The 26,116-nt window shown below is 44.7% G+C and overlaps 1 long non-coding RNA gene across 1 annotated transcript in view; it reads right to left on the bottom strand.

The window, feature by feature from the left end:
* Positions 1 to 8,892: 8,892 nt before the first annotated feature.
* LOC122915695 overlaps positions 8,893 to 26,116 on the bottom strand; it is a 59,053-nt gene continuing 41,829 nt past the window's right edge. Inside the window, exon 3 of the long non-coding RNA XR_006386076.1 lies at positions 8,893 to 9,125. This is a non-coding gene — a long non-coding RNA (uncharacterized LOC122915695). The remainder of the gene's footprint in view (positions 9,126 to 26,116) is intronic.

Raw genomic sequence — 26,116 nt, 5'->3', positions numbered from 1 at the left:
CTTCCCTTCCTCTCTCTCTGCCTGCCTCTCTACCTACTTGTGATCTCTGTCTGTCAAATAAATAAATAAAATCTTAAAAAAAAATGAATGAAAAGATAAGCCACAAACTCGGAGAGACTGTTTGCAAAATGTATATCTGATAAAGGAATCCAGAATATACAGAGAACTCACAAAACTCACTAATAAAAAACCCATTTAACTTTTAAAAATGGGTATAGTATTTGAACAGACACTTCCCCAAAGCCAATATATGGATGGCAAAAAAAGCACAGGCAAAAGGTTCAACATTCTTAGTCATCAGGGACATGCAAATTTAAACCACAGTGAGATCCACTACACCTCAATTAGAATGGTGAAAACTAAAAACCCAAGCTCCAACGAGAATGCAAAGCAACAGAATGCTTGTACATTGCTGGTAGGAATGCAAAATGACACAGCCTTTTCAGAAAATCAGTTTGGCAGTTTTGTATAAAGTTAAACATTTACCATACAACCCAGAAAACACACACCTAGCTTTTTACCCAAGAGAAATGAGAATCTGCTTATAGCCGTTTTGTTCACAATTGCCAAAAATTAGAAACCCAGATACCCCTCTAATAAAGCATAAATGAATAAAAGAGGATGCATTCATATAACAAAAATGTTATTCAGCAATAAAAAGGAATGAACTCTTGATGTTTGGAAAAGCATGGATGAATCTTAATTGCCTTATGCTAAGCGAAAGAAGCCAGACTCAAGGAGACACACTGTATGTTTCCATTTATATGACATTTGGGAAAAGGCAAAACTATAGGGATGGAAAACAGATCAACAGTTGCCAGAGGCTGGGTTGGGGGAAAAGTCGGCCACAAAGGGACATGGAATTTTTTTGTGGCTGAAGGAACTGTTCTAGATTTTGACTGTGATGAATGACTACAGTCAAAGCTCATAAGACTAACCCCAAAATGGTGAATTTTACTATATGTAAATTATACCTTAATTTTTTAAAAGGAAGGAGGAAAGGAGGTTGCAACAGCTTGTGAGTATAGGGGAGCAAAATTTGCAACTCCAAAATGTGTCTTTTTGGCATGTAAATTATTTTAGGCTGATTATTTTAAAAAAACAGAAGATTTAAGAAGTTTTTCTTTTTGCCTGCCCCCCAACTGCCTAAAAGATTAAGATGGAGGACGTGTTCCAGGAAAGGAGCGATCACATAGATAACTACAGTATATGAACTGGGGTGGCAGACAGGGAGGAGCCTAGCAAAGTCTGTTACAGTTCCTTTTTGTGGCCCATTGTTTCTGGATGGCACAGCAAACATTTGTTTGCCAGACATTTATTCCTTTTCCTCTTCTATGAATTGTCTTCTTTCCCTTTCAAGTCCCCCACCCCCTCCTCTTTAGCTCTGGATGGTATATAAGTCTCAATCGCCTGACTGCCTATAGGCCTCATATCCTTAGGGAGCCCTCTTTTGTACTATATGTAATTAAATTTTATTTTCTCCTGTTGACTTGTCTCATGTCAGTTTAATTCTTAGATTAGCCAAAAGAATCTTGAAGGGTAGAGGAAAATTTTCTTCCCCATTATGGAGCACTGACCAGGGTTGGCAAATTCTATGAGGGATCTTCAAGAATATGGCTGGCGTTCTTACAAGCTCCATCAAGTATATATTTCTAGGCCAGAGAAACCTTCCAAATTCCAGACCCTTTGCAGCTTGCTAATTGGTAACATAAAACCTGAGGGTGACTGGACTCCTCTGAGGCTCTTGTCCACACAGGGAAAACGGTAAGGGCATAAGAATATCAGCTAGAGTTCAGCTCATAGGGCAAGCAGCTAGGCCAGCTGAACCCCCCATCTCTCAGCATTTCCCAAACCCATTCTGGTTTCTTTGGGTGATGCCTTCCTTTTCCAAGTGACCTGGGGAGCTGTCAATCACGATGACATTTACTGATCCCACCCCCACCCCAGGAATAGACATATGAGCCAGGGTGATACAGCAAACTTCTCCTTTCTGCAGGCTACCATCATTCATTCTGGGAGGGCACATGACCCAGGCAAGGCCAAACAACATCTTCCTGGAGATTGCCAGATAGATGTTGGGAGAGAGAATTTCTCTCTTCATGGAGGTTACAAAATTGGGGATATTTATTTGGGGCCGCTAGGTGGCTCTGTCACTGGGCATCTGCCTTTGGCTCAGGTCATGATCCCAGGGTCCCGGGACTGAGCTCCCAGTCAGGCTCTCTGTTTGGTGGGAAGCGTGCTTCTGTTCCCCCTACTTGTGTTCCCTCTCTCAGTGTCTCTCTCTGTCAACTAAATAAAATATTTTTTTTAAAAGATTTTCATTTACTTGACAGACAGACACACAGCAAGAGAGGGAACACAAGCAGGGGGCTGGGAGAGGGAGAAGCGGGCTTCCCCCCCAGCAGAGAGCCTGATGTGGGGCTGCATCCCCGGACTCTGGGATCATGACCTGAGCGGAAGGCAGACATTTAATGACTAAGCCACCCAGGGGCCCCAAATAAATAAAATCTTAAAAAAAAAAAAATTGGGGATATTTAGAACCAAGACTACTGGTACTCATCTTGCCTGGAGAAGGGAATCAACAGAGCAGAGAGATGGGGCCAGGGCCCTAATGACATGCTCTGAGCCCCTGGATCCAGTCATGCAGGAAGCAAGAACCACCCTTGAGCTTCCCAATTACCGAACCATTAAATCCTCTTTCCTCTTGACTGCTTTCTCTCTACCTCAGAGTCTTCACTGACAAACAGGTAAATATTGCCCTGTGGTCATGCGCGTCTGAGAATTCCATTCACATGAGTTCAGCCAACGGTAAAGCTTTGTGCCAGACACTGGGGACAAAGGGGTCTAGGAAGACATAGTTCTTGCCCTGGAGGATCTCATAGTTTCATGGAGGAGACAGACAGCTCAGCATATGGTAAGCGTCAGATAGAGGTTAGCTAATGTGAGAAGCTAAAAGAACCCAGAAGCCTAGCACTCACCCCAGCGTGAGACTTAAACAGCGCATCTTGGAGATGCCTGCCAAGTTGAGTGTTTAAGCATCACCAAGTGGAAAGAGCAGAGGAAGGGTCTTTTGAGCAGAGGCATTAGCAGAGCCCTGGCAGGGTGGAACATCATGATGCATGCAGAGAAACACAAACCTTTGGGTGTTCCTAGAGGAGCGTCCAGCAAAACTTGCTGTGTGGATGGTAATGTTCTATCTCTATGCTGTCCATTATGTAAGCTCTAGCGATTAAGCACTTGAAAAGTGGATAGCGCAACTGGGGAGCTAATTTTTCATTTTATTTCATTTTAATTAAAATTTAAAGAGCTGCATGCAGCTGGTGGCTTCTATCCCGGAGAGCACAGTGGCTCTAGGCAGCACAGTCAGGCAGGAGAGGTAAGAGACAAAGCTGGCCACAAGAGCTCAGTGAAGGGCTGTGGAGACCACATGAAGGGTTGTGGACTTTAACCTGTAGGCAATAGGAAGTCTTTGGAGGCTTGCAACTGAAAAGCAACTTGGGCCACGGCATTGGCCTTGGGGACTGGGATGGAGCCGAGGAAGACTGGGGTTAGATGCTGTAGGTTGAGGGAGAAGTTATGAGACTCTGAAATATGGCAATGCAAAAGGGCTACTGAGAAGGCCACTGATTCCAGAGGCTTTTAGAAGACAGGATCAGCATGACTGGTGGTCTCTTGGCATCTCCTTCTTGGGAAGGTTTACAAGAAAGATGGATTCTTGGGTGGTAGGCCTGTGAAAGGGCACTGGGACAGGATGCTGTGGCCGCTGCCAGGTTCCCAGCTTCCTCTTCCCTATAAGGCAGGCTCTGTCAAGGTCAAAGACGCAGTTGAAGAGACACCATGCCCGGCTGTTGTTTTTCTTTAACTTGAAGGATCATGGCAGCTTTGAAAACTACTGACTCAGATTGTAAATATTGACACCAATTTCCACATTACCAATTGCAAGAGTGGGAAGGCTCCCCAAAAGACAGAGAGGCAGTTAAAGCCTTTGGTAATTAAAATAACACCTGAATAATGCAGTAAAGTCAAAGTATCATTGAGAATCAGAGACTGCCCACTCATGGGATTTCCTCAGATGGGGAGGTGGGGAGAAGACTTCCTTTAACTTTAAGGCAGGGCTGTGCCCCGGATTTCAGGGTGGGAATGGGAGCCTTGAGCCAAAGTTTTTGTTGTTGTTGTTGTTTTGTAATCAAAGAGATTATCCTTTCTCTGAGATGTGCTGTTAAGATTCCATCCATCCCTTGGTTTCTATGATTCATTCATTCACTCATCAAATATTTATTGAGCACCTGCTATGTGCCAAACCCTCTTCAGGAAGCTGGGACCATTGGGACCAAAACCATGGACCTTACCTTGAAGGAGCTCTGAGTTTCACGGGACAATTATAATATAGTGAATAACATTCCCTGAGACCCATTATGTCTCAGGCACTCCGCTGGATGCATTTTATATGAACTTAATCTTTCTAAAACCCTATGAGGTAGGAACTATCATGATTCCAATGTACAGATGAGGAACTAAAACACAGAGTCCTTTTTTTTTTTAAGATTTTATTTATTTATTCATCAGAGTGAAGGAGAGAGAGAGAGAACACAAGCAGGGGGATCAGCAGGCAGAGGGAGAAGCAGGCTCCCCACTCAGCAAGGAGCCTGATGTGGGATGTGATCCCAGGACCCTGTGACCATGACTGAGCTGAAGCCAGACACCTAACCAACTGAGCCACCCAGGCATCCCTAAAACATGGAGGCCTTAAGTAACTTACCCAAGAATCTAGAATGCACTCAGTTAAATACTTAGACTTAAGTCCCAGCATAGCAAACTTCCTCTGTTGAGACTGTATATACAAATGGACAATGGCCAGACCACATAGAAATATAGGATTCTGACCCACTATCTATAGCATCTAGCCCGGGAAACCAGCCCAGTACCCAGCCCAGGAAGCCAGCTTGCTCTCTATCAGTCAGACTGATAAGAAGTCAGACCACCACCTGAGCAACCAGCAAAGGAAGCCAACCAATAACCCCAGTGACCAGTGCCCCAGAACAGCCAGGATGTGATTAATAACTAACAGCTTCCCAGATTACAACTTAGGACCCACCAGGGGCAGTACAATATGAGCCCCTAACTAACCTCAAAACTTGCCCTGCAATTAGCTCATCTTGAGCCTCCCGTGCCAACAGCCTCCGACCTGAGCCTGTCTGAAGCCTTCCCTTTTCCACCATGACCCTTCCCCACTCAGCCTGCCTCTGTGCTGCCCACAGCAGGTGATGGCGGCTGGCTCTCTTGTTTATTTCCGCACTGCAAAGGCCCAGATATAGAGTATTTTCGGCTTTCTGGGCCATTCCGTCTCTGTACCAACTACTCAGTTCTGCTGTTAGTGTGTGAAAGCAGCCACAGATGATATGAATGTGCGTGGCTGTGTTCCACGAAAACTTTATTTAGAAGAACAGCTCGTGAGCAGGATTTGGTCCATAGGCCTTAGTTTGCTGAACCTGGTATTAAAATATGCTGCTCCTTTGACAGAATGTCACTACAAACTCAAAACTTCCAGAAAAAAAGTATTGACACCTTTCTTTTATAGAGCGGGCTTTCCTTTCTAAGGCACTTTAGAAAAAAAAAAAAGATTTTATTTATTTGAGAGAGAGAGAATGCACAAGCAGGGGGAGGGGCAGAGGGAGAAGCAGACTCCTCACTGAGCAGGGAGCCTGATGTGGGACTTGATCCCAGGACCGTGGGATCATGACCTGAGCCACAAGCAGATGTTTAACCGACTGAGCCACACAGGCACCCTCTAGAGCACTTTCACATCTAAAGTATGTTCTGGGACCCACAGCAACAAGCCATTCTCAGGAGGCCAGCAGGGTGTCCTACAATTCACCTCGGTTCTGACACTGTCTACCAGAGACAGCATCAGCTGCCACAGGCTGAGGGCTCCGTCCCACAAGACCGCCCTCCACACTTCAGGCTGCCGCCTGTGCTTCTGGCTGACTGGCAATAGATGGGAGATTCCAACAAGCCGTCCTTGGGCCGCGACACCAGTCACAAGTTACCTGCACTTCTGATGGGCGACATATCTGAGGTTCTCAGAATTCCCTGCTCTGGTTTGATGAATTTGCTAGAGAGGCTCACAGAACTTAGAGAAACACTTTACTTACTAGGTTACCAGTTTATGATGACAGAACTCAGGAACAGCCAGACGGGAGAGACGGAAGGGGCGTGGAACTTCCTGGCTACCTCAAGGGCCACTCTCCCCAGTTCCCCACATGTTCACCAACCCAGAAGCTCTCTGAACCCCAAGCTACTGGGATTTTGATGGAAGCTTCGTTACACAGGCATGATCAATCCTCAATTACACTTTTAGTCCCTCTCCCTTCAAAAGAGAACAGGGGGTGCGGGCAAGGCTGGAAGTTCCAAGCTTCTAATCACGGCTTGGTCTTTCCATCCAGAAGCCCACCCGGAGTCACTTCATTTTAACAAAATTCACTCCTGTCACCCAGGAAATGATTGGGGGTTCAGGAGCTCTGTGCCAGGCACCAGGAGCAAAGGGCAATATGTATTTTCTACTATTTCACACGGTCTATTAATTTGGTCCTGCCAGATGATGAGCTCTTTGAGGTTAAAGACAGTGTTTTAGGGGCGCCTGGGTGGCTCAGTCAGTTAAGTGGCTGCCTTCCGCTCCGGTCAGGATCCCAAGGTCCTGGGATAGAGCCTTGAGTCAGGCTCCCTGCTCGGTGGGGAGCCTAGCCTGCTTCTCCCTCTGCCTGCCTATGTTCTCTTGCTCTGTCAAATAAATAAATAAATAAAACATTGTTTTTGTTTTTCATTTTTCTGTTCTCTGCAGGGCCTACTTTGTACCATGCAGGGCATATAGATGACCAGCAGATGTTTGTTAAAATGAGTTGAGTTGATTTAAACCATCACTATGATTCGGTAACACAAAAGTTGTTATTCCCATGGTACAGAAGGTAAAACAGAGGTACAGAGAGTTAGGTGACTGCGTGTATCTGAGGTTTTTGCACAGCAAAAATTTGGACCCTGTCTTTGAGTCCTTCTGCCACTGGGGCAGGACAGACAACACCCCTGACGGGCTCATTCAAGCGCTTCACAGGGGCAAGCTGCTGCTGATCTTCCTTTGTCTACTTGGTTGAATTCTGTGATCTTATAATTGTCCAAACATTCTTCCCTTCACCTTATCCCCTGCTTTTATCTGAAGTGAAACTTGAGGGCAAGGAGTCATTCTGTAGAAGCCAAGATTTCTAGGCAATGGAGCTTACCCCCCCTTTTTTTTTTTTTAAGATTTTATTTATTTATTTGACAGATCACAAGTAGGCAGAGAGGCAGGCGGGGGGTGGGGGAAAGCAGGCTCCCCACTGAGCAGAGACCCCGATGCAGGGCTTGATCCCAGGACCTTGGGATCATGACCTGAGCCCAAGGCAGAGACTTTTTTTTTTTTAAGATTTTATTTATTTATTTGACAGAGAGAAATCACAAGTAGATGGAGAGGCAGGCAGAGAGAGAGAGAGGGAAGCAGGCTCCCTGCTGGGCAGAGAGCCCGAAGTGGGACTCGATCCCAGGACCCCGAGATCATGACCTGAGCCAAAGGCAACGGCTTAACCCACTGAGCCACCCAGGCGCCCCAAAGGCAGAGACTTTAACCCACTGAGCCACCCAGGTGCTTCTACCCCTTGCCTTATAAGATTTCATTTATTTATTTGACAGAGAGCGAGAGAGGGGGTGCAGAATTAGGGGAAGCAGCAGGCAGAGGGAGAGTGAGGAACAAGCTCTCTGCTGAGCAGGGAGCCCGATGAGGGGCTTGATCCCAGGACCCCGAGATCATGTCCTGAGTTGAAGGCAGATGCGTAACGACTGAGCCACCCAGGCACCCTGGAGCTTACCTCTTTAAGCCTCAGACAGTTTACAGGGTCTATATCTTCCTGAAGTGCAGTGTCTGGTGTCTGTCTTCTCCATCAAAGAGCCCCTGAGCCTGAGGAGAATGTAGCCCTTTGTTCTAAAACATGGGCCTTGGTTATAGACGCCAGCGGCTGGGCTTTGCGAAGATTTCTGATGCCTTCGTGACAACTGAGCCGGTGTGGCCGGTGGTGAACGACCTGGACTTGCGTGAGGTGGTTATATTGTTCTCATCTATTTTTTCTAAAATAGATGTTTCTGTCTCTCCTCAGTGGTTAGGCTGTCATCTGTCACTCTGGGAGGCTGCAGGAAGGCTATTGCCTGAAATAATCCTGTCCCTTCATCATTTGCTACCTCTTTTCTCCTATGGGCTTGGAAACCTGTTAGCCAAGCATGGCTGAAACCTGGCAAGGGAGAAAAAAACATTTCCTGTGTCAACTTAGGTCCAGGAGTCAGGGGCCTGCAAATTCACCGACAGTAGAAGGTTAACAGGAGGAAAGAAAACAAGTTTTATTCACATGGGGGAACATTCAGATGAACAGGCTCATGGAAAAGCTAGAAATAGGGGTTTATATACTAACTTAACAAGGGGAAGGAGTTCTATGGGAAGAACAAACGGGCCTTTTATAGGGAAGACAAATGGACTTTGAGGGAAACAAATGGAAGGTAGGATGACTGCAACAGTGTTTGTGCAATTTCTCTTCTGGTCCGAGGGACTGGGCTGCTTCCTGGGGAAGGGGATTTATGACAACTTCACTCTCCAAATGGTTCCGTCTTTAGGTCAGATAAGAGGTACCCCCAAAAGGCTTCTTTTGGCATCTGCTGCATCTCAAATGTCTTCAGTTTAAAATAAATCTCCACCCCAACTCTGCAGGGAGAAGTGAGTCCCAGTGAGGATGAAAGAACCTCAGGAGCTTCAGCGACATCTATGATAATACTGCAGAGGCAATTAAAAAAATTCTGATCCTTCGCTGTGTCCTGGTGTTAGGTAGCTGGGTAATGGCGAGGGGAGGTGTCCGTACAGAGAGAAGCTGTGGGTCCCATTTCCACAGGCCGATCATCTGAAGTGCTATTGTTTCGAGCTGGGACATGTCTTCCATTAGCTTCAGGAGGTGCTTGAAAGATTGGCAGTGCAGTGACCGCAGAGGGATCCTGGAAGGCTCAGGTCCTAATATTCCAACAGTCAGGCTTCGTTCCTTAGAATGAAGTCTCCCCCTGTTCTACAGACGGTTAACAGGTGAGCGTTTTTGCAAAATTTGAAGGATAAAATGACACAAAATCATAAAGATAAAAAGGGCATATACAAGGGTCTCGGGAAAAACAAGTCTTCCTCCCATCTCTAACCTGCACACCTGACCCACGAGTAACGAGTTTCTAGTTTTTAAGTGTGTGTTTTTATTTTTACACAGATGATGAAAGGCCATACACATTGTTTGGCCCCCTATTTCTATTTTTCACACTAAACAATACACATTTGAGATGATTCATATCAGTACTTAAAAAATTCTCCTGTTCGGGACACCTGGTCGGCTCAGGTCATGATCTCGGGGTCCTGGGATCAAGCCCCACGTCAGGCTCTCTGCTCAGCGGGGAGCCTGCTTCCCCCTCTCTCTCTGCCTGCCTCTTTGCCTACTTGTGATCTCTCTCTGTCTATCAAATAAATGAATAAAAATCTTTAAAAAAAATTCTCCTGTTCTTCTCATGGATACAATGGTATTTCATTGCATGGAAGAGCCCTTATTTATTCAACCAGCCTCCTGGTGAACTTATTTCTCTTACTGCTGCAAATGGCCTGAAAAGGAGCAGCGTTATACAGAAGTTGTTGCACGTATGGATAAAACGCTCCAGAAGGAGTAGATTCATAGAAGTGAAATTGCTGGCTAAAGGGTACAAGAACTTTTTGCATCCAAAACTGGAGTGTCAGGGGCGCCTGGGTGGCTCGGTCACTTAAGCATCTGACTCTTAATTTTGGCTAAGGTCATGATCTCAGGGTCCTGAGATTAAGCCTCACGTCCAACTCTGCCCTGAGCATGGAGCCTGCTTGAGATTCTCTCTCCCTCTCCCTCTGTCCCTTCACCCCCTGACAAGCATGCTCCACACCTCTAAAAAAAAAAAGGAAAAAAAAAAAAGGAAGTGTCAATTGCGCTGCTGAGGTGGGCAGATTAGAATGCTGCCTGAACAGCCTCATGAGAATTCACCTTCTACTAGGTGGAGACAACCTACACAGACTTCCTTTTATAAGACAGTTTGAATTACTACACAATAGGTTATCAAAGACCTACAGCAATCATTGAAATGAAGAACAGTGCCAAAGAAAGCTTAAGTGTTGTGTAAGTGAAAGAGGAGCAGATCCACCACCTGCAGCTCCCCATCTGGCCTGACCACGGGCTCCTCGCCCCTCAAGGATCTCCTTTGTTCCCCCTGCACCTACCCCCTCTACTTCCGTTTCCTCTATCTTCTCCCCTCCTGGTTTCATTTCCTTCCAATGTATCATTTCAACTACTTGTCAATGCCTTCAACTCTAACCACTTTTTCCTTCCATGCTACCTCTCCTTGTCCCTTCCTCCGGGTTATAGAGCAATGCTGGAAAAATCTCAGGCTCAGGGAGCTCACAGATCTGAGGTCGTCAGGCTCAGCTGGGTCCAAGGCATGGCCTGACAATCATTCCAGCTCTCTCTTCATCATCCTCCCTCTTCTGTCTCTGTGACTTCTGGGCTGACCATGCCTAACTCCTCCATCTGGGCTCTGGGTCTTCTTCCTTCTCATTTCCCCAGGGTTCCTTTCCTTGTATATTTTCAACTATTTCCTCTTTGTTTATCCTTTCTTCACAGTTTACAAACCCGGCATCTAGTAGATGCTCGATAGGCCTTCTTCTAAACTCAGGTTTATTCAAGTATAATTTATGAACAACACACACATTTGATAGTTTCATACAATATGCTCTGTTGTCTCTAGCTTCTTTCACTCACCATACTGGTTCTGAGATGTATCCATACTGGTTTAGGTATTAACATTTTGTTCCCTAAAAAATTTTTTTTTGTTCATGTAGAGTTGATACACAATGTTATATTAGTTTCAGGTGCATTTTGCTCCTTTTTAATGTTGAGTACCATTCAATCCTATGGATACACCATAATCTGTTTGTCCATTGATCTTTTGAAGGACAGTTGGGTTGTTCCCAGGTTTTGGCTAGTAGCAGTATGGTAGCTATGAACATTTGGCCACAGGTAATTTCATTTATCTTGGGTAAACGTCTAGGAGTGGCATTGCTGGGTCATAGAGCAGGTATATATTTAACTTTATAAAAAATTGCCAAACCATTTCCATGGTGGTTGGTTCCCATGAGCAGTTATGAACATTCCAGTTGCTCTACATCTGTGCTAACACTTCTTATTGTCAGTCTTTTACGTTTTAGTCATTCTAGTGGCTGAGAATGTTATATGGCATTGTGGTTTTATCCTTCTCTGATGACTAATGGTGCTGTATATCTTTTCATGTGCTTATTGGCCATCTGAATATCTTCCACTGTGAAGTGTCTGTTCAAGTCTTTTCATTATTTCTTATGTTTCTTTAAACTGAATGTCTGAATTCTTTACAGAATCTGGATGTATCTTTCCTCAGAATATGAGTTACAAATATACAGTAGGATACAGACGTAACCTAGCCCATGACTTCCTTTTTCATGTTCTTTTTTTTTATTATTTTTTTAAGATTTTATTTATTTATTTGACAGAGAGAGATCACAAGCAGATGGGGAGGCAGGCAGAGAGAGAGAGAGAGGGAAGCAGGCTCCCGGCTGAGCAGAGAGCCCGATGCGGGACTCGATCCCAGGACCCTGAGATCATGACCTGAGCCAAAGACAGCAGCTTAACCCACTGAGCCACCCAGGCGCCCCTTTTTCATGTTCTTAATGATATATTTTGATGAACAGAAGGTTTTAATTATGGTGAAGTCCAATTTATCAATCTTTATAGTTACTGTTGAGTCCTACCTAAGAAATTTTGGGGTAGCCCAAGAGCATGCAGATTTTCTTCTATGCTTTCTTCTAGACACTTTACACTTTAAGCTTTTCCCTATAGGTCCATAAACCAACTCAAATTAATTTTTTGAGTCCAATGGTAAGTTAATTTCCCCCCTATATGTTTATCCAGTTGTTACAGTGCATTTTGTTGAAAACATTTCCTTTCCTTTTGAATTACTCTGAGTCCTTTGTCAAAAAGCAGTTGTCTGCTTCCCATCTTGAAGTGAATGTAATTCTATTTGGCTTTTTAAAAAGAGTTTCCATTTCAGGGGCATCTGGCTGGCTCAGTTAGTAGAACATATGACTCTTGATCTCAGGATTATAAGTTTGAGCCCCATGTTGGGTGTGGAGACTCTTTAAAAATAAACTCTTAAAAAAAAAAGTTTCCATGTCTCTGTTAAGATTTCCTATTTGTTTATTCATTATATTTGTCTTTTCCTTTACATCTTTAAACATATTAATAATAGCTATTTTAAAGTCCTTTGTTGCTGTAGAAATTATCAATTTATTGCCTTTTAGTGCTAAATCAACCTTTAATGAACTGTGCTATAATAATGAACCAGACCTTTAAAGTATCTCTTTGGCAGTAATTACAACATTAATTTTTGCAAGTAGAAGAAGCTGGAAGGATTTATTAGGAGGAAGGAGCTTCTCTTAATTCCACTGCTTCTGTTTTGTTTATTTGCTATTGTTGTATGACTGCGCTCCTCATGTCCAAAGCACATGGTTCCCTCAGCAAACTTGCAGGCCTGGCTCTGGTCCCTGAACTACCTCACTGTAGTATTCCTGATGTCCACAACATGAATACCAAGCCTTAGGCTGCCCTGTCAGCAAGTGGCTTCCCTACATCTTGACTCCCTCCATGCACCCATCTACTGGCCTTGGCCTTACCTGGACTCCAGGTGGTTGCTTCCCATGGTCTTCCTGACCTGGATACCATGCAATCCAGGCCTCATGCTGCCCTGCTGCTAAGTTGGTTCCTAATGCCTTGACTCCCTCTGGATTCCCACACACCAGCTTTGATCCACTTGAGCCCTGGAGGCAAGTATTTCCTACTCCCCCACCCATTGTGGACCAGCTCCGACCTGGGCACCCCAAAGAATTTTTCTACCTTTAGGTGGATTGAAATTACATCTGAATCTTGATTTTGGGAAGGGAACCCCAACTCAAGTTGTTTCTTCTTTATTTTTTATTTATTTATTTTTTTAAGATTTTATTCATTTATTTGACAGATAGAGATCACAAGTAGGCAGAGAGGCAGGCAGAGAGAGGGGGAAACAGGCTCCCAGCCAAGCAGAGATCCCGATGCGGGGCTTGATCCCAGTACCCTGGGATCATGACCAGAGCCGAAGGCAGAGGCTTTAACCCATTGAGCCACCCGGGCACCCCAAGTTGTTTCTTCTTTAGTTCTTCTTCTTCAGCACTAGCATACTCCTTAGAAAGCCCCTTCACCCCTGCCTTTTACCTTTATGGTTTCTCTCCTGTTATAGTTAATAATTATTTACATTAAATATTCCCTGTTCAAATTACTGGTTTCTGTTTCCTGATCACACCCTTGACTGGTATATCTGCTAATTTCATCATCTCTGCAACCCTGTAGTTTATTTTTTAATTTTTTAAAAAAGATTTTATCTATTTATTTGACAGACAGAGATCACAAGTAGGCAGAGAGGTAGGCAGCAGTGGGAGGGGAGGAGGCTCCCCACTGAGCAGAGAGCCCGATGTGGGGCTCGATCCCGGGACCCTGGGATCATGACCTGAGACGAAGGCAGAGGCTTTAACCCACTGAGCCACCGAAGTGCCCTTGAGGTCTATTTCTATTGACTGATTTTCCTTTGTATTACAGTCCACGTTTTCTTCTTTGAATGTGTAGTAATTTCTTTGTTGTATGCTGAACACTGAATATAAGAGACCAGGATGATAAAATCAGGTTGTATCAGGGTCGCCTGGGTGGCTCAGTGGGTTAAGCCTCTGCCTTCCGCTCAGGTCATGGTCTCAGGGTCCTGGGATTAAGCCCTGCATTGGGCTTTCTGCTCAGCAGGGAGCCTGTTTCTCCCTCTGCCTGCCTCTCTGCCTACTTGTGATCTCTCTCCCTCTGTCAAATAAATAAATACAATTTAAAATAATCACGTCGTATCAAAGAGTTGCAAGAAGTAGAGATGTTTGTTCTGGAGAAGATGAGAGTGGGTTGCAATGGTTATCTTTTCATATTGGAGGGCGGCTGCAGTAGAGGATAGAATTAAGTTCAGTGAAGAGAAAGAAAAGCAGCACAAGTAGCAGCAGAGATATTAGGAAGAATGCTCTGCATCAGAACTTTTGCCTGAAGACATAGTGCTGGTGGTGTAGTCAAGGCTGGATCAGTGTTTAGTGGGGAATCTGTGTATGCATATGGCCAGACAAGGGGTTCCAGTGCACCTCTACAGAGATCTGTGGCAACAGCATAGGCTCTGCTGTCAGGTTTGAACTGAGTTCCAATTTCACCACCTACCAGGAGGTCACTTAACTTCTTCGTGCCTCAGTTTCCTCATCTATACACAAAAATGATACTACCTATCTCTAAGAGTTATTACAGAGATTAAAATAGGAAGCCCTAGCATTCCTTGCCCGGACTATAACCAGCATCCTGATGCTCCTACAAATATTTGTGCTCTGGCTCAGTTGTGCCTTTGGGGCCATCAACAACCTTTCACCTGATTAAGTTAGTTACCTATTCTATTCCCCTCCTGACTTCTCCAAATGTCACTGCCTTCCCAACTTTTTCAATATCATAGAAAAAAAAAAAAGACAAAATTTCCCCAACTTAATTTCCATCCAACGCCTTCAATTTCATATGTAAATCCTTCTAGAGCCTCAGACTTCCCCTAACTCCTGCTTGTATACCCCCAAAATGTGTTCTGTGTACATTTCTGTGGTTGTGTTTATCATGTTATTTTAATCTTTTAAACAATTTTACGATTATTAATATATGTGATATGGACTGAATGTTTGTGCCCCCCAAAATTCATATGTTGAAATTTTAATTGCAAAGGTGATGATATTAAATGGTGAGGCCTTCAAGAAATGGTTACACCAAAGGGTAGAGCCTGCAAATGGGATTAATACCCTTATATTTTTTCTTTCTTTTTTCTTTTTACCTTATTTTATTTAAATTCAATTACATAACATATGGTATATCATTAATTTCAGATGTAGAGTTCAGTAATTTATCAGTTGCCTACAAAACCCAGTGCTCATTATATCATGTGCCTTCTTTTTTTTTTTTTTTTAAAGATTTTATTTATTTATTTGACAGAGAGAAATCACAAGTAGATGGAGAGGCAGGCAGAGAGAGAAGGAAGCAGGCTCCCTGCTGAGCAGAGAGCCCGATGCGGGACTCGATCCCAGGACCCTGAGATCATGACCTAAGCCAAAGGCAGCGGCTTAACCCACTGAGCCACCCAGGCGCCCCTCATGTGCCCTCTTTAATGCCCATCACCCAGTTACCCCATCCTCCTCAATTCCCCAATTAATGCCCTTATGACATCCCAGAGAAATTTCTTGTCCCTTCTGCCATGCAAGGTCACAGCAAGAAGACAGTCTTTTATGAACCAGGAAGCAGACTCTCACCAGATACCAAATCTGCTGGTGTCTTGACCTAGTACTTCCCAACCTCTAGAACAGTGAGAATAAATTTCTGTTGTGTATAAGCTACCCAGTCTATGGAATTCTATTAAAGTAGCCCAAATAGGTGAGGACAATATTTATGACCGAAACATTCAAGAAATGAAAAAGAGGGGTGTCTGGGTGGCTCGGTCAGTTAGGCAGCTGCCTTTGACTCAGGCGATGATCCTGGGGTCCTGGTATTGAGTCCTGTGTCAGGATCCCTTTTCAGTGGAGAGTATGCTTCTCCCTCTACCCCTCCACCCTGCTCGTGATCTATCTTTGTCTCCCCTCTGTCAAATAAATAAATAAAATCTTGAGAAAAAAAAAAGAAATAAAAAGGAGTGGAAGTGAGAAGTTATAGTTCTCTTTCCTCATTGATCCAGTGCCACCCAAGAGAGAACCATTTTAATTTTCTTGCATCTTTTTCCAAGAAATAAATACATAGGCAAGTATGTGCACATATATACACATACCACATGTGTATCTTTTTTGTTTTTATGTAATGGTACCTTGCTCTATGGACTGTTGCATCCAGTGCTTTTTCCACCTCATGTGTCTTGTACTTCTTCGCAGATCAGTACACGAAGAAAGCCTTCATTTTTGTGGGGGGGAGGGGGGATGAACAGCAGAGGGAGAGAGGGACAAAGAGCAGAGGGAGAGAGAGAGAATCCCAAGCAGGCTCCACGCCCAGCACAGAGCCCGGAGGGCTCAGCTTCACAACGCTGAGATCATGACCCTGAAATCTAGAGCTGAAATCTAGAGTTGCATGTTTCACTGATTGAGCCACCCAGGTGCTCCAAGAAAGGCCTCATTCTTTTCAACAGTTGTTTGGTGTTCCTATGTGTGGATACACCAAGTGTTATTACTTCACTCTTCTCTCACTGCACGTTTAGTTTGGTGTGGTGTGTTGTTTTTCACCACAGTGCTAAGTTGTATTTTATTTGTCCAGGAGTGTGTTTTCAACCTTAGGCCAACATAGGCTGCATTTCATTTTTGGTTGCGTACCCAGCAATTGGCTTTGCACTTGCCATGATGTAAAATCAATGAACTGAATTCTATTCCATAGGATTGCGCCTACCACGACCTGGCCCAAGACCCTTCCCCAGGGGGACCACCAGCAAAGATGTGTCCTCCCAACTTAATATATTACTTAGTCCTCATTTGGTTCAGCTGGCAGGTTTATGTCCTCAGAGGCTGCCACCTCCCACTTATCCCCTGGATCCTCTAGGTCACCATGGAAATGTGGTCTCCAAAGACCCTTCTCCCCGGGGCCCAGCCTCTCCCTGTGGCCCAGGGTCAGCTGTTCCCTAGTGCCCCCTTTAGGGAACCAGGGCTCGGTGGACTCTCAGGCATCACCATGTCTGCCTGCCAGTTGGAGTCTGTTCCTCCCTGCATCGCTTCCCAGGAGGAGGCAGCAGTTCATTTTCCCCTAAATTCCAGCCCCTGACATAAATAAACCCCTGGGAAGCATTTGCTGAAGCTTCCCAGGCCTTTCTCCATATGAATATTTAACACTTCTGCAGTAAACTAGACTGTTAAGGCAAGGAAGAGGAGTTGTCGATGCTACATGCTGGCAAGGAGTCTGGGGTGTGAAGGTGTGGTGAGGATGGGCCTCTCATCCCTTCCGATCCAATGCAGAAATCATGTCCCTCACCCGAGCACCCAAGCTCCCCTGGCAGTTTGAGTGGGTGGCTGTCACCAGGCCACAGCAGTCCTGCTCACCAGTCCACCTCTAAGGTGCTACAAAAGGTCATTCTGGATTTCTGCTTTGTCATTTTAGTCCCTGCCTCTCCTTCTGTCCCAATCGTGAATGCAAGAGCCCAGCTCTGAGGTCCTGTCATCCAGCTACCACACTTTACAGAGAAAGAAATGAGACTCAGGGAGATATAGAGGCCGTTCAAGGTCACACCTAGAGAGCACAGCACGTGTGAACACTCATCACAGAGATAGGCCTTGTCCACGCCACTGACCTCAGCCAGAAAGGGTCTGTGAAGCTGCTACTGCTGCTGTTTTACTCCCCCTTCTCCAAGCCCAGGGTCATGGGAACAGCTACAACTTATGTAAAACTTCCTGTAGGTCAGGTCCTGCTGGAAGTGCTTTATATATGTTTATTTGTTTCATAACTCAACACCCTATGAATTATATTGCCTATTTTACAGATGAAGAAATTGAGGCCCAGACAGGGTAAGTATCTGCCCAAGGTCACACAGCAACAGAGCTGAGATTAAGCCCAGGCAATGTGGCCTCAAAGTCCATGTTCTTAACTCCAGCACCATCCTTCCCCTCAAAATAAAAAATTATGTCAGAATTTAAGGCAATATTTCATTTAATCCCCCTCACAGTCCTGTGAAGAAGAAAATACTCTCATTGAACCCATGTTATAAGCCTCTCTAGGCTTAGAAAGGCCAGGTAAACTGGTGAAGGTCACTTAGCTGTTGGAGTCAGGAGTGAAGGAAACCAGAATGTGCCAACCCAAAATATGTCACTTTGGCATACGGATTATTTTGAGCTGAAGGCAATTAAGAAACAACAGATGCCAAAAAAAAAAAAAAAAATCAAAAAATGCTGTCTGTCCTCTGCCTAGCTAGTTGAAGGCAGGATATTAATTTCCATTCTTAAAAGTGCATCCCCTCGGGGCGCCTGGGTGGTTCAGTGGGTTAAGCCGCTGCCTTCGGCTCAGGTCGTGATCTCAGGGTCCTGGGATCGAGTCCCGCATCGGGCTCTCTGCTCAGCAGGGAGCCTGCTTCCTCCTCTCTCTTTGCCTACTTGTGATCTCTGTCAAATAAATAAATAAAATCTTTTTTTAAAAAAAAAGTGCATCCCCTCTTCCACACAAGGAAGAGGAGGACAACTCTGAGATTCTTGGTCACCAGAGACAACTCAGTTTCTTAACAGCCCAAGGCATCCAAAGCATCAAGCGGAAGCTAAATAAATCTTTCTAAGATAACTTTGTTTTTAAGAGTGAGAGTCCCCGAGTGCCAGTGCACACAGGTGGGAGGGGAGGGATTGTGTGGAGGGGCAGAAGGAGACGGCGAGATAATCTCAAGCAGGCTCCATGCCCAGTGCAGAGCCCAACATGGGGCTCGATCTCGTGACCCTGAGATCATGACCTGAGCCAAAACCAAGAGTCCGCTGCTCAACTGACTGAGCCATCCAGGCATCCCTAAAATAACTTAAAACAAAACGAAACAAAACAAAACAAAAACCTCTTAGGGCACCTCTGTTGCTCAGTTGGTTAAGCACCTGCCTTTGGCCCAGGTCATGATCCCAGGGTCCTGGGAAGAGCCCCACATAGGGCTCCCTCTTCAACAGGAGCCTGCTTCTCCTTCTCTCCACTGCTCATGTTCTCTCTCTTTCTCAAATAAATAAATAAAATTGTTTTTTTTTTAAAAAAAGGCATTTCTTTAAAAAAAAAAAAAACCTCTTATCTTCTATTAGCTTCCTTTCATATATTTATCTTCCCATAGTTTGCCACCTCTAAAAGCCTACCTCCCTTTTTTTGCTGTCACTTCTCTACACTTTTATTTTTCTTAGTTAAGATGGTATATAAGCCCCAAGTTCTAACCTTCGATTTACTCATCACTGAGTTTTGCCCATGTATATGCTTTCTACATGACTTAATAAATTGTTTTTTTTTCTTGCCTTTTTTAAAAAAGATTTTATTTATTTATTTGACAGACAGAGACCACAAATAGGAAGAAAGAGAGAGGGGGAAGCAGGCTCCCTGCCAAGTAGGGAGCCTGATGCGGGGCTCAATCCGAGGACCCTGGGATCATGACCTGAGCTGAAGGCAGAAGCTTTAACCCACTGAGCCACCCAGGCACCTCCCCCCCTTTTTTTCTTGTCAAACTGTCCTTTGTCAGTTTGATTTCCAGGGCTCCAGCCATAGAACCTAGGAGTGTAGGGAAAAAGATTTTCCCTGCCCTATAAAACTAAACCCATATCTGTCAACTGCAAGGCTAGCCCTCATAGAGTCTCATAAAAAATATGCAATAGCGAAGCCTGGGTGACTCAGTTGGTTAAGCAGCTGCCTTCGGCTCAGGTCATGATCCCAGAATCCTGGGATCGAGTCCCACATCGGGCTCCTTGCTCCACAGGGAGCCTGCTTCTCCCTCCGCCTCTGCCTCCCTCTCTGTCTGCCTGTGCTCGCTCGCTCTCTCTCCCTCTGTCTCTGACAAATAAATACATAAAATCTTTAAAAAAATATATGCAATAGATGGGCAAAGAATGAATGCATGGCCCTGCATTAGTCTACTCAGGCTGTTGTAATTGAAAGGCTTAAACAGAAGAAATTAGTTTTCTCACAGTTCTAGAGGCTAGGAAGTCCAAGATCAATGTGTAGCTGATTCAGTTCCGGGTGAGGGCTCTCTCTCTCTCTGTCTTTTTTTTTTTTTTTTTTAAAGATTTTATTTATTTATTTGACACAGAGAGATCACAAGTAGGCAGAGAGGCAGGCAGAGAGAGAGAGGAGGAAGCAGGCTCCCTGCTGCGCAGAGAGCCCGATGCGGGACTCGATCCCAGGACCCCGAGATCATGACCTGAGCCGAAGGCAGCGGCTTAACCCACTGAGCCACCCAGGCGCCCTCTCTCTCTGTCTTGCAGACACTAGCCATCTTGCTGTGTTCTCACCTGGTAGAGAGAGAGCACTCTGCTATTTCTTCCTCTTCTATTTTTTAAGTTTTTTTTTTTTAATTTGATAGAGAGACACAGCGAGATAAATACAAGTAGGGTGAGTGGGATAGGGAGAAATAGGCTTCCCGCCAAGCAGGGAGCCTGATGCGGGACTTGATCCTTGGACCCTGGGATCATGACTCGAGCTGAAGGCAAACACCCGAGACTGAGCCACCCAGGTGCCCCATTTCTTCCTCTTCTTATAAGGACACAAGCTTTATGGTTTGGGGTCCACTCTTATGACCTCATTGAACCTTAATTATCTTGTAAAGTATTTAGGAGGAGGACACAATTCAGTATTAGTAGGTAGATCCTTTTCCTTTCCTCCTGGGAAAAAGTAATAATAATGACAAAAGAACAAGAAAATAGAAGGTCAACTTATGGGCACTGAGGATGGTTGTTTGGTCCATCCCTTGGTTGGCCATGGGAAACCCCAAAAGTGGAGAAAACCACCAGCCAGTTTCTATGACTGTTGATGGTGTTGTGGTTTCTAGCCATAGTGAAGCCTTGGCTGTGGTTGTGGGCACAATAGGCTTTCAGGTGAGGGCAACCCCAGAAGGAAGCTGAGTTGCCACAGAAAATGGAATCATCATGGACTAATAGTGTCTGAATGATTATGCTGGTTGTGCCCCATCTGTCTGTACACTTTTCATATCAGCAGATCTGTCCATAGCTCTACTTTTCCAAGTGGGGAATATGTCTCAGTCCTGAGACAGTCACCCACCAGAATCCTGGAAATATATAGCCCAAATCCTGCTAGAATCCAGTGTGTTTACTCTTTGTGTCCAGAGCATGCTGTAAGAAGACTGAAATTCTCTGAAGTAGGTCTATTATTAAAACTAGACTTATAATTACAGAATCATAATATATTTTTTGGGGTGCCTGGGTGGCTCAGTCCATTAAGCAACCAACTCTTGATCTAAGAGTCATGAGTTCAAGCCCCTCACTGGGTTCCATGCTGGGCTGTCTACTTAAAAAATAAACAAACAAATAAAAATACTAAATAATAATGATGATTATTGGGTACCCAGGTGGCTCAGTTGGTTAAGTGTCTACCTTCAACTTGGGTCATGATCCCAGGGTCCTGAAATTAAGTCTCGCTTTGGGCTCCCTGCTCAGTGGGCATCTACTTCTCCCTCTCCCTCTGCTTGCCACTCCCCCTGCTTGTGTGTACATGGTCTCTCTCTCTCTCTTTCTCTCTCTCTGTGAAATAAATAAGTAAAATCTTTAAATAGTAATACTTTTTGTCCCTTTCTACTTCTACCTAAAATTATACGTACGTCCTGCTGGGGGAGAAAACTAGCTGCAAAAGGCAGTCAAAATTATTTGCACAATAACCAATCTTTTTTTTTTTTTTTAACTTTTTTGAGAGGGAGAGAGTGGGTGGAGAGAAGGGGTAGAGGGAGAGGGAGAATCCTAAGCAGGCTCCACGCCCAGCATGGAGTGCAATGAAGGGTTCTTATGACCTGGAAATCACAACCTGAGCTGAAACCAAGAGTCAGATGCTTAACCGACTGAGCCATCCAGGCGCCCCAATAACCAATCTTTTTAAGAAGCACATATATTTTTAAAAGGTAATTCCTGCAGAAATAATAATTATTTGGAACATTTCCTGCAGAGCAGCCAGGGTTTGCTGGAATAACTTACAAATCCAGATGAAGCAATGATGGATAAAACCACCAGGACAGATACTACCATCCCAAATCCCAGAGCATAGGACTATTCCCAGTCACTTAGACCTAATTTCCTGGCTTGTGGAAAGCCCCCAGGGTTCAGGAATCCACAGGTGAATGAATCACAGAAGACGATTTAAAGGGGTAGGGATAGGTTCTGAGAGACAACAGAAGTTGAAGTGTGAAAGAGGCTACAAACAGGAATTAGCACCTTCACTGAACCAAGAAGGAGGAAGGAAGGAGGCTGGAAAATGAAACCGGAAGCAAAGCTGGATGCCTTAAGAATTCTTAGCCTGCCCTGGGGTGGAGGCTCCTGCCCACATCTACAGCTCCTCTCCCTCCACTGGATTTTAAGCTCTAATGACTGAACAACTTGTAATTCTGTCCCATATCCAGCTGTGCTGGCTTTCTGGGTATTTGCTCAAGCTGTTTTTGGCACCTGGAATGCTTCCAGCTCCCATTTCTCTTCAGCTGGCTGACTCCCACCTGCCCTAAAAGACGTGGGCAGTTCCTCCTGCAGAAGACCTTCCCGGACCCTTAGCCAATGCATTGTTTCTACTGCCCCATTCCCCAGGAAGAGATATTTCACCAAATTATCCACCTTGCATTACAGTTGTCTGCTGGTGGGATGGGTCATATCCCAATGGGTGGATGAGTGCACAAGCAGGCCAGAGTGTCCTCATCTTTGTATCCCGGTACCTGGCACAGATCAGGCACTCAATATAAGTTGGTTGAATTAATGTTGATGGAGAGAGAAGGAATGAAGTGGGCAACCACATGGCAGCACCAACTTTTTCTGGATGAGATACAGTGTCTGAAAGTCACAATTCTGGCCCAGGGTTGGAGGGTTAGGCTTGCTGCTCCTGCTGCAGTAGTGCTTCTAAATGAAGGACACAGGATCACCAAATAAAAGCAATGTAATAATAAAAGCCCCATTCTCTCCTTCTCTCTTCAAGCAAACAGAGCCCTTATGTCGGAAGGGATGTTCATGTGGATCTCACTCAGGCTGTGTCATTTGGAAAGTGGGGAAGGTGGGACCCAGGGAACTGAAGGGACTTGCCCTGGTCCCATGAGAAGTCAGCAATGTCAGAGAAGAAATATTCTCTTTCCTCTGTTCATCTCACGTTCATTGGCTGCAGCCTTATAAATGAGACTGGCAAAAGAGAGATCAATAGGACAAAACAAGCAGTTTACTAACACGTGTGATGCGTACCATGTAGGAGAAACCTCAGTGATGAGTAACTCAAGGGGTTGGTTAGTGGACTTATTCAGCCTCTTAACAAAAGGACAATAAATTTGTAGTAGAGTGGCAAGACAAAGGACTTTGACCTTCCAGGGGGTAACAAATTTGGGGAAGTAAATTTTATATAGTAAAATTTTATATAGTAAATTTTATATAGTAAAATTTATTATGTCAATTCCTCCGGTGCCATCTCAGTCTGATAAAGTTCTAGAGTTGCAGGCAGGCCCAGAAGAAGAAGGGGGCATGTATGAGGAGCTGGACAGTGAGTTCTACGAGAATGATCCCAACTGTGAGCAGAACCAACTCTCCCAGGATGGTAGCGGCTCAGAGAACCCTGAGGATGCAGAGTCCTTCTCCAGGGCAGCTGAGTCTTATGACCATGAGGATGAAGAGCTGGTCCAACCAGTAGACTTCCTGAGCCCCCATGGGTCAGCTTGGGACACAAGAGGGGGCCCACCTCTCTTGGCTCCTAGGCCTACGAGGATATGAGAAGGAGCTTGTATGCAACCCCCAGCTCCGCTCCATTCAGGCACAGCCTGGTCCCAATCATGAGGAAGATGCAGACTCATATGAGAATATAGATAATCCCAAATGGCCAGACCCAGCATGGGGAGGAGAGGGCCACATGGGCACCTGGAACACTAGGTTAATCCCTTCAGCCCGGGCCCCCTTAAACCCCTGAGGTCCATACCTGATTCTGAAATCTGTAACTCTCAGCAGACAGTGTCATCCTCTAGAGCAGCAATGCCTTGGATGTGCGTATCTGTGTGTGTGAATGTGTGTGTGTCATGTGTGTGTGTCACATGTGTGTGTGCATGTGCGTGTGTGCTTCAGCTCCCCTTGGGCTTCCCCAATAAACTCAATGACTTCTTCCAAAAACAAAACAAAACAAAATAAATCCATCTCTACTTGGACTAGCCACATTTCAAGTGCTCAGCAGCCACAGATGGGGAGCAGCTACCATACAGGGACAGCAGAGGAAGAGGAAGAGGTCACCACTATCCTATCCAGTCATAACAGCACTACTAGCCTGGTACAGTGTCTGAAAGTGCATCATGAGCTACTCTTATGGCCACAAGGGTCATCTCAGAAGGCCCTAGGTACATGCAGATGCACCACCTACTGTTGGGGTTGATTCCACGTTAAAACTTGTTAACCCCCTAGGGCCTGCCTGAGCCTACTTAGCCACAGTGACTCCATGTTGCCTAGGTAGACATTTTGTTGTTTAATAAATGCTTCAACAGTTATTGATATCAGTTCCAGGTAACTGTTACAAAAACACACACCTAAAATAAGGCCATTTTGTTTATATCGGTTCCAGGTAACTATTACTAAAACACATACCTAAAATAAGGCCATTTTGTTGTTTAATAAACACCTCAACAGTTACTGGTATCTGTTCCAGGTAACTGTTACTAAAACACACAGGTAGGAGATATCCAATCAGCCAAAGCCACATATATAGATGTCTGCGATTGTGCCCTATATAAAAACTAGCCTGTAGGGGCGCCTGGGTGGCTCAGTGGGTTAAAGCCTCTGCCTTCGGCTCAGGTCATGATCCCAGGGTCCTGGGATCGAGCCAGCATTGGGCTCTCTGCTCAGCGGGGAGCCTGCTTCCCTTTCTCTCTCTCTGCCTGTGTCTCTGACTACTTGTGGTCTTTCTCTCTCTGTGTCAAATAAATAAATAAATAATCTTAAAAAAAAAAAAACAACAAACAAACAAACAGACAAAAAAAAAAAAAAACTAGCTGTAAGACCAAGGGGCGTTGCTCTCTTCGGAGGCGGCCCTGGCCTGTCAGTCTGACTTCTAATGCTTGGCATAGAATAAAGCTTTACATAACTTTTACTTTGTCTCAGCCTCATTTCCCTGGCCGGTCAGTCTAACTTCTAATGCTTGGCATAGAATAAGGCTTTGCGTGATTTGTCTCAGTCTCGTTCCTTTGATAACGGACCCAACACTACGAGAGTTAAAGTATCAGTCCAGTGGGTTATGCTCTTAGTACTCCACCCACTTGGGGCCATAATGACGTGGAGGCAGAGAAAGGGCTACCCTTTTTTTTTTTTTTTGCTCTACCCTCAGTTATCTAGGAAGCACTAGGTCCTTAAATGCAATGCTTTCCTTTTAAATTCTCTAAGCCCAATTGGCTGCTTTGAAAGCTCCATGCTTCTGGTTCAATAAAATTGTCTCCTGCCCTCTTAAAGATCTTACTTGAGCAGTCCTGGATTGTGAGCCTGGGCCTCATTATTACAGTGGCCTAAACCCTACCTTTCTTTCTGGACCTTCTCCTTGCTTGCTCCCCGTGTCTTATCCCATCACCAGCCTCTGGGGTCCTATTTCTGTAGGATTTTGCCATTAAATCCCTTAAATTGGGGTCCAAGCCAGCATGAGCTGCCTGAGCAGGACAAACTTAAGGCAGAAATCACAATTCAAGATGAAGATATTAGAAAGCTGCTTCTTGAAAAGACTCAGCTGATAGAAGCAGCGTCATTTTCTCATTCATCTCTCTCTATCCCAAAAAGTAGGTTATCAAAGTTGTAAGAACTGATATTGTTTCCAAGGGATACAGTAAAGCTATTTTTGTATTGAATGAGTGGAAAATACTTCTGTAAACACTTTAATCTTTCTTAAATTAGCACTTTTGTTTTCTAAAAACAAAACAAAAAACCCAAACAAACAAAAAAACCCAAAGAATTTCCCAGAGCCGGCAGTTCCAAAGTTTGGGGGCCGATCAGTAAAATTTTAAAATAAAACAAAATAACAACAAAAAAGAAACAGAGTGCTAGGTGGCTCTGCTTTTGGTTCAGGTCATGATCTTCGGGTCCTGGGATCAAACCCCGCATTGGGCTTCTCATTCAGTGGGGAGTCTGATTCTCCCTCTCCCTCTGCACCTCCCCACTCATGCTCACTCTTTCTTTCAAATTAAGAAATAAAATCTTTTATGTTAAAAAAAAAAGAAGAAG

This window comes from Neovison vison, chromosome 8, assembly GCF_020171115.1.
Source record: "Neovison vison isolate M4711 chromosome 8, ASM_NN_V1, whole genome shotgun sequence".
NCBI classification, from domain to species: domain Eukaryota; kingdom Metazoa; phylum Chordata; class Mammalia; order Carnivora; family Mustelidae; genus Neogale; species Neogale vison.
This window is presented reverse-complemented; position numbering and strand designations above follow the sequence as displayed.